Raw genomic sequence first — 9,800 nt, 5'->3', positions numbered from 1 at the left:
CGAAAACATTTTTTTTTGCGGAGGTTTAGGATAATTTTTTTTTTGTGGTTTAAAATTCAGTTTATTTTGTCAAATTCATGTTAGTTTTATAATGCTGTTTCAAATTCAAAAATCTACAGTTAGTTCAAACTCTAAAGCGTTTACATCAATTCTTCCATTACAAAGATTAACGTAGCAGATGTAATTAATTAGAAGTTTTAGAATTTGTACACGAGCTGCTCTTCGTATGCCTGGCAAAGCGGGCTTCGCGAGGTCTTCAAACGAAAGTCGTCTCCATCCATCCATTACTTCCGCCAGCTTCTGCTGCAGGACCGTCCATGCCGGGCCGACACGAGCACAGGAAGAAAACTTGTGTTGAAGTGTTTCGGGGTTGCCACAGTGCTGGCAGTTCTCGTCAGCTGCTAATTGCATCACGTGTAGCAGTTTACGGTGCTCAATTTTCCCGTTTACGAAAAGATAGAGTTGTGTACGTTGTGCTGATGATAGCTCTTTCATGCGTATATTGCGCCACGCGCGTAATGATCAACTGCCGGACTGTTGCGTTCCACCTTTGGTAGCTCATTTTGCAGTACGAAATGCTGGTGGATTTGATCGGCGGAGGGTTTTGTAAGATTTGGCGAGGAATGTGGGATAAGTTCGAAAAGGATTGATTTGATGTCACGATTGTCTATTGAAGTTGCTGGGCGAGGATTTGCGTGGAAAATAAAGGATTTATAGTGAGGAATGGAATCGATCTCTGTTATATGTCTATTTATCGCAAGACTCTTTGCTTTCAGTGCCGGATCTTGCAAGCCTAAGTCACCGTGGTTCTTCTTTCGAACATGTTGCGGGCGACTATTCCTCTCCATAAGAAAGATTCCATCGTCCATGTGATTTTTGCTGTGTGCACGCCAAGCGGAGGCAGCACCGAAGAAAGGTATACCACAATTTCGACGTGCCGAACGTATTCAGCGTGATTACCTTCTGGCGCAGTGTAAGCTTGCGCAAAAATTGTAGCCACATTTGTTGCGCAAACTTTCCCACCATCGCGTTCCAATTCATCGATGTCATCAAGCGTATTGAGTTTGCGAAGGAAATACCCAAAATTTTGACTGCATGAGTAGTTTGTAGCCACTGGGTTTCAAACATATTCCCTTCGCAAAACCCAACATTTACCGCAACTGTTTTGCGCAAATTCAGTCTCGCGCCGGCGGCAAGACCAAAACGCCGAAAAACTTCCCTCATCGCCTCGATCTGCCACGGTGACGTTACGATGACGCTGATGTTGTCGGCATAGGCAACGAGCAGATCATCCCCACACTTGCTCAAGCCTACACACCAGTGGATGGAGATGAAGCACGAACAGATGCATGGACAACGGGTCGCCTTGCCGCACCGACCGTGTGATCTCAAACGATCGAGAGAGGTGCCCATTGATAAGCAGCCGGGATGTGGACCGACTGGCTATGTTCGAGAGAAGAGAGATGAGTTCCTCGTTGAACCCGAGCGACCGCATGGTTTCGAAAAGGAACGAGTGCCGCACCCGATCGAAGGCGTTCTCCAGATCGAAGCTGATGAGCTTACCAGCGCGACGGTGATGACGGAGACTGGCGATCCGATCTTTCAAAGCGAGTGGCCTGGAAGATGTTTCGCTCTGCTTTTGAGCATTTCTGTCCGTTGTTTAGGACGCGGTGGGCCTGCATAATGCGTTCCATACTGTTTTTCAAGATGCGGGAGAGCAATTTATAACCGCTGTTGAGCAGCGATATGGGCCGGTACGCTCGGGTTGTGTTGTCGCCTCCCTTCTTCTTCACTAACACGATAACGCCCTCCACGACGGCATGGGGAAGATTTCCGTTGAGTGCTTTATTCATAAGCATGTTCAACTCACGGTGGATGACGTCGAACATCCGGAGATAAAATTCTCGTGGGATCCCGTCTGCACCGGGAGATCGTTTGGGTGCGCTCGCCCTGATAGCAGACAGAATGTCTGGTGTTTGTATCTCCTCCATGCACTCTTCATTCAGTGGATCGTTCGGTTGGAAACACGTACGCAAGAAAAATCTTCCCCGTTGTTGACATTGCCGTCGTTTGCTGCTGTTTCTTTTGGTACAGGCTCGAGAAAAACCAAACAGATTTGCCTCGATCGCTTGAGGCTCGACGATGATTTCGTCTTCTCCCGTCTGTAGCTGCGAGATCGTTGTTTTCTTCCGTCGTCTTTCCCCCAGCTGGAAGATCGACATTGGCTCGCCGGCCACGTGCGTCTCGTTGATGCGCATAAACATGTGGGAGAAATTACGCTGCAGTGCCAACATTTCCCCTTTCAGCCGTTTGATGGTGGTGATCATTTGTGGCTGCTGATAATAGCCGTCGTACGCTAGCCGTCACTCACTCCATCGATCGTTACCCACGAATCGATGTTTCGATGGACTAGCATTCGGGCCGACCAAATGCCGAGCGGTATCCCACCGAACTCGAACCCTTCTCCCCATGTTAGCTCTCGTAACGAAAACACTTCACCGAACGCACTCAAGAATTCCACGATTTTTCTTCGGGACGTTTTCTGGCAGGTCGTGGACTTTGACCTCTACACATCCATCTTCCATGGTGATGCGAAGCTTGTATTTTTTCCCCGCGTGCTCCACTTCATGCTTTTCGTCATGTTCTTGCACTATTCGTTGTGCGAGCGCCAGGTTGTCAACCTTGACGAACGCACATTGTTCACCTCTGTGGCACTGTAGTCTCAACACTTCTTCTTTCTTCAGGCCGAGTACCGTGCGGCAAAAGCCGTGAACCTTTTCGAATGACGGCTTCACCGGGAAACTCGAATAGTCAATGTAAAAAGTATTTTCTCGCCTCATCGCGGATCACTAAAGCGCGCGACGCGGAACAGACGGAATCGAACTTTAACCACTGTAATCGATCACTTGACTTTCCAAGAGCGCAATCGGAAACACGTCTGCACGTCTCAGAAGCTGAGCGGTAACTTTTTATAACGGTTAGAAAGATGAAATACAAGACATAACATGTTCGATGTAAGTTGTGAAGGGGTTTTTGTTAAACATACTGCTTTTTAATCATAAAAAATGTTTTGTATTACATTCTCACGACTTGCTGATAACATGTCATTTTTTGACATTTGTTTCGGTTTTCAAGATATTTTATTTTACACTCTCAAGACATAAAACCGGTCGCCAGGTTGATTTTACGAACTTACAATTAACAGGCTTATTCGTGACATTTGTTTAGTTGGAAGATGATGCGGGGTCAGCTGAAATCGGTGTTTTGAACTTTATTTCAACATCTCTGCATATCTAAGCAATGGATATTTTTCATCGACGCTATCGTCTGTCGAGAACTAGCCATATTGCTGTTCTGCACATTGGAGCATGTGTTTACATATGAATTTCTAAATTTTATGTTTTTGAAATAGTACGTATTTTTCCAATCACAAAAATATTAAACATATTGAATTTCTTTTTATTTCTTTGTTTTTGATGTGATGAACATGGGGGCTATGTGATGAAGTCCAGAACAGTTACCCTGAATTGTCGAGTGAGCACATACGATTACGGAGCAGTTTTTCAAAATAATGTTTCTATATTTCGAGTTTGCCGGGAATGGGACCCTGCCAGGAATATCAGCCGTAACCCTACTGTGTTTTTTTCAGTAAGTGTTCCAAATCGCGAAATAGGCCCGATGTTTTAACATGGTGAAGGGCCGTTTGGCCGAATACCCTTCGATCGAATTCATGGGATATTAAGTATACTAGAAGAGTTTCCGCCTCCTATGGTCCCAGTTTTATCAAAATCGCAAAGTTATGCTGATTTGAACTTCGATAAAATTTGGCCTATCTCAACCTTTTTGTCTAACCCATGTAAGTAGTGAGAAGTGAGACGTCTCACTTTTCACACATCATTTCTCACTTTTCAAATGACCTATTCGACTAAATGTCCTGCTCGGCCAAATTACATGTTCGGACAAATGACCTATTCAGCCAAATGAACTATTCGGCCAAATAACTTTCGGCCAGATTGGTTTCGGCCTAATGGCTTGTTTGGCCTAGTGGCTCTCGGCCAATGGTTTTCAGCCGAATGGGTTTCGGCCAAACGACCTATAAAATGTACTTAAAAAACACATGATTGACGACAAAATAGTATTAGCTCCTTAACAGATTCCATTATTTTCAACAAATCACATATATTTGTGTTTATTGGAACGCATTGTAAAAGTTAAAAAAAAATTTTTCGGTTTTTATTGTTTTCTAAAAAAAACTCCAGAGTACAACCGAACTCGCGATAAATCAAATAGAATATAATTGAAAGTTTACCTATCATCAAACAATGTGCAAATGTTTTGTTTTTCAACGCTTTCTGCGTTTCTGGGCTTAAATGACAATATCTATCAACTTTACTTAATGATAGAGTTCTACGACTGTTTGTTTCCTCTGTTCACTCTAAATGACTGAGAATAACTGCGGGCTCTCCAGTAGCCTTGCGAGCAAAGGCGTAGGATAGCCAATCCGGAGATGGTGAGTTCGATTCTCGAGTTGGAAACATTATTGACACCCTGGGCATAGTGTATCAATTGTACTTGCCACACAAGATACATACTCAACGTGTTTAAGGAGTCGACTGTGATTGAGGTTATGTAGACAGTTCTTGGCTTTCAGTCTGAATAAGGATCATAAACGGATATCCGTTCTAAACCTAACGTTTCGGTCACATTTATTGTGCCTTTTTCAAAGGATAGAAAACACTCCGTTCACTCGTTTGACTAATGCCCTCAGCATGATCATTTGTCAAATATCACCGGTGTTGCCAATTCGCATGCGTTGGCGGTATTTTAGAGTTCAAATTATATTGATTTGATTACCTCCTACACTTCTTCTGCAACGTCACTTGTGCGCCAAATACTTCGTTTCTGTCCGAAACGAAGTATTTAACTGCACAAAAACGGAAATAATCAATAATTTGGCCGAAATACAATGAGATAAAAACAAACGAACACATTTGAACCGTGACCGATGAATAGTTGAAACAACAGATGGTCTGATGGAAACAACTGCTGAAAAAGAAATATGAGGCATTAGTCAAACGAGTGAACGGAGTGTTTTCTATCCTTTGAAAAAGGCACAATAAATGTGACCGAAACGTTAGGTTTAGAACGGATATCCGTTTATGATCCTTATTCAGACTGAAAGCCAAGAACTGTCTACATACATACTCAACTCATGCTTTCAATTAATAACTGAGGAAATGCTAATAGAACAGTTGTTGAAAAGAAGTTGAAGAGCGGCCAAGTTTCAAGTGGAATGTAGAGCCATTGAGGAAGAAGAAGAAGAAGAAGAAGAAGAAGAAGAAGAAGAATAAGAAGTAGAAGAAGGAGAATATGAATAAGAAGAAGACTGAAAATTGCAATGTTTTGGACCTCATTGATTCATAACTAAAAAGTCGATTGTACGACAATTCCCCGAATAACAATTCCCCGAATGCAATTTCCCCGAATGCAATTTCCCCGAATAACAATTCCCCGAATGTAACAAATCCCCGAATGTAACAATTCCCCGAATGTAACATTTCCCCGAATGCACCACCCTTCTTTTTGAGTGCGGCACAAGGTGATAAGCCATGCGAGCAAAGGCGTATGATTGCCGATTCGGAGGTTGCGAGTTCGATTCTATGGTCGGCCTAAGATCCCTTAGGGTGGAAGGCATTTTCAGCTCCTTGTGCACAGTGTATCCATTGTACTTGCTACACAAGACAATCATGAAACTGGTAGGTACGGGGAAGCTTTCAATAACTGTGTAAATAATAATAGAACACTAAGTTGGAAAACAGTCCAAGTTTCAGATAGAATGTAGAACAATTGAAGATGAAGACAATGTGCTGAAAGAAGGCAATGCTTTCTTTGAATGAACGCATTTGGTCTGTATAAGACCAAATAGATAATGCTTTCTTTGAATAAATAAGTTTGCTCGGTATGATGAACGCATCTGCCCGGTTTAAAGCCAAGGGAATGTCTTCTTAAAATGAACCCGTCTGTCCAATATAAGACGACGGAAGAAGATAATGCTTTCTTTAAATAATAGCATCGCCCGGTATTTGGGGAAAGGAAGTGATAATGTCTTCCTCAAATAAACACATTTGCCCGGTATAAGGCAAAGAGGATAGATAGCCCCTTCTTTAAATGAACTCGTTTGTCTGGAATAAAGTGAAAAAATGAGACAACGCCTTCTTTAAATCACCGGACAGACGCGGTGTAATGAGAATGGAGCAGATAATGCCTTCTTTTTTTTTCAAGAATGGACCACATCCCCCATTATCATATTCAGGGCATATACATTTTATAAAAGAACAAATAATAACATTAGTTATTTGGTGAAACACCCACTGAAGAAGGACACATTTACCATTGCATTATTCCGAGCAGATGCATTCTTTTTAAAGAAGGATTCACATTCACCATTGGGCAAACGCATTATTTTCGTTTACAATAATTCACATATACTATTGCCTTAAATCTTTGAAGAAGGTATATACAGGACAGAAGCTTGATTCTGAAGATAGGAAAAATATTTACCAAAAGGCTTTCAATCGGATTTGCAGTTTGATTCTATCTTAGAAAAAAAACTACCTTAGAAAACACTGTATTCTGATATCTTTATAGCTCAACAACACATCTTGGAAGATCAACTACATCAAATACTATCAAAGGCTATTCAGCTGATAATCTCCAGACACTCTTGAACGTATATTTGAACGCTGCTTCTATTTTCGATTGCGAAGATGTGTTTGCAAGAGGTATTTTATTTTCGGGGAATTGTTCCATTCGGGGAAATGTTACATTCGGGGAAATGTTACATTCGGGGAATTGTTACATTCGGGGAAATTGCATTCGGGGAATTGTTACATTCGGGTAAATTACATTCGGGGAAATTGCATTCGGGGAATTGGTTTTCGGGGAATTGTCGTACAATCTAAAAAGTCATGATTTCATAAAATTAGTTGCTTCATGATATCATGCCCAAAACGACGGTTACCATAAAAAATAATAGCATTTTTCCTTTAACTAAGCTCATAACCGCCAGAAGCGTTATCAAAATGCTATCCGCATTTTCATAAATAAAATACCATGATTTTGAGTCATGTTTTCATGACTCTGAGTCATGGAAAATGAAGCTGAGTTATGAAAACATGACTCAGTCATGGAATCATAGCCCAGAGCCATTAAAACTAGCAACCCTATAACCAGAGACCGGCGGAGTGATAAACTGTCGAATTGGCAACGTATGAAAATGCATGAAATCGTGAAAATAATACTGGCAGCACTTGAACTTTTTGCTTGCTTCTTATGGATGCAAAAAGTAAACAAGTCGAATTGGAACCGCTTTTGACGGTTCGATTGGAAACAAGATGGCGTCTTCGCCGATCTTTTATTCTAGTATTTCTAATGAAAACATAACTCAGAGTCATGGAAATATGTCAAAAATATCCGAAATTCACGTAACGCAAACCTGTCGAATTGTTTTTATTTATATCTATCAAGGCGTCCCTTTCAGATGTTTCGGGCTGTTTTTGTTATTATTTTTTAAATAATTAAATAGTTTAACTTTATGTAACAAGATTTTGTGAATAGTTAACGATTAGCATAGTAGGATTTTTTTAGGAATGGAAGCATTTTTTCGCGTATTGCATTCCTGGTGTTTTTTTTTACTGTTCGAATCAATCAAAATTTTTACCCTATAGTAGTAAATTGAAACGGTCACCTACATTCCAAAGGAACACCACACGGCCCAGACAGTGACTGATAGTACTTCATTCAGGTCGCTATCGTCTGTCGTAATTGCTGACTGCGATGATGCAGTCATTCCGGCTGAGCGGTGAGAAATTGGTTACCAGCGTCGTCAAAGGAGGAGGTCTCGCGAGGATGCTATCCTAGGATGCTATCGAAAGCGATGACGAATATTGCTTCCTATTTGAGACTTTCGCATGAAGCTACGAACGTAAGAAACACTCAATTTTTAACTTTTTTTTCATGCGTTCTCCAGACAAAGGCTATTGATACGAGATGTTATGGATGTGTTCGGTGTCATTCGCTGTGCAATGATAATTTAAGGATGTCTACATGTAACCAGTTGATGTTAGATTTCCTAAATTTCTTTCTGTATGGGAGCTAACTGTGGGAATAATAATAGAACACTAAATTGAAAAACAGCCAAAGTTTCAGATAGAATGTAGAACCATTGAAGATGAAGACAATGCGCTGAAAGAAGGCAATGCTTTCTTTGAAAGAACGCATTTAGTCTATATAAGGCGAAGTGAGGAGATGATGCTTTCTTTAAATGTATATAAGTTTGCTCGGTTCTGCTCGCATCTGCCCGGTTTAAAGCAAAGGGAATGTCTTCTTAAAATGAACGCCTCTGTTCGGTATAAGACGACGATAGGAGATAATGTCTTCTGTAGATGATAGCATCGCCCGGTATTAGGGGAAAGGAAGTGATAATGTCTTCCTCAAATGAACACATTTTCCCGGTATAAGGCAAAGAAGATAGGTAGCCCCTTCTTTAAATAAACTAGTTTGTCTGTAATAAAGTGAAAGAATGAGACAATGCCTTCTTTAAATGATCGTGTATCCGATATAAGGCGTCTCGAGAGAGAGAATATCTGTCCGCAATAAAGCAAGTAGAGGAGATGATTCATTTACTAAGCATGGAACGCGCTTGCCAGGTATTATAAAGAATTGATATGGAGCAATTATATGTTTCAAAATTGCTGCCATACTACACCACATTTATCTAAGAAAATGCCAATTTGTTTAATAGAGCATTCTGAAAAACGGCATGCCGCCAAAGGTGATTCTGAAAAAGATACAATCCATCAAATGTCATACCGCCAAAGTTACATACTGTCTAATGCTATATTGTGAAAATAAATTCAACAAAATGTTTTCCGGTGAAATATTATACTGGGCAAACACATTAGTCCTTATTCTCATTCTTAATTCATTCATTTTTGCATTATTTTGACCCAACCCCTATTTCTGAAGGACCACATCTACCATTTCCTTACTTCGTAAAAATGTCTTCTTTTAAAGAATGGATCACAAACACTCTACCAACCCCCACCATAATCATATTCCGGGCAGATATATGTTATTAAAGAACGAATAATAACATTCATTATCTGGTGAAACACCCACTGAAGAAGGGACACATTTACCATTGCATTATTCCGAGAAGATGCATTCCTTTAAAGAAGGAATCACATTCACCATTGCCTCATTCCGGGCATTATTTTTGTTTACAAGGATTCACATCCACCATTGCCTTATATCTCTTAAGAAGGTATATACAGGAAAGGAGTTTGATTTTGAGGATAGAAAAAAATATTTACCAAATCGCTTTCATTTGGAATTGCCGTTTGAGACTATTTTAGAACAAAAATTACCTTGGAAAACACTGTACTCTGATATCTTTACAATTCAACAACACATCTTGGAGGATCAAGAACATCAAATGCTACTAAAGGATATTCAGCTGATAATCTCCAATAAGACACTCTTGGACGTATCTTTGAACGCAGCTTTTTTCGGACGCAAACACTCGATTGCGAAGATGTGTTTGCAAGAGTTACTTTATTTTCGGGGAATTATTACATTCGGGGAAATGGCATTCGGGTAAATTGCATTCGAGGAATTGGTTTTCTGGGAATTGTCGTACAATCATAACAAACATATCAAAAACATGACGTAATGACATTTGTTTTGTTGTTTTGCATTTTTCAATCTATAGTACCTGTAGTGAATACGATAGACCATCT

This window comes from Armigeres subalbatus, chromosome 3, assembly GCF_024139115.2.
Source record: "Armigeres subalbatus isolate Guangzhou_Male chromosome 3, GZ_Asu_2, whole genome shotgun sequence".
In the NCBI taxonomy this organism is placed as follows: domain Eukaryota; kingdom Metazoa; phylum Arthropoda; class Insecta; order Diptera; family Culicidae; genus Armigeres; species Armigeres subalbatus.
Note: the sequence above shows the minus strand (reverse complement) of the source record.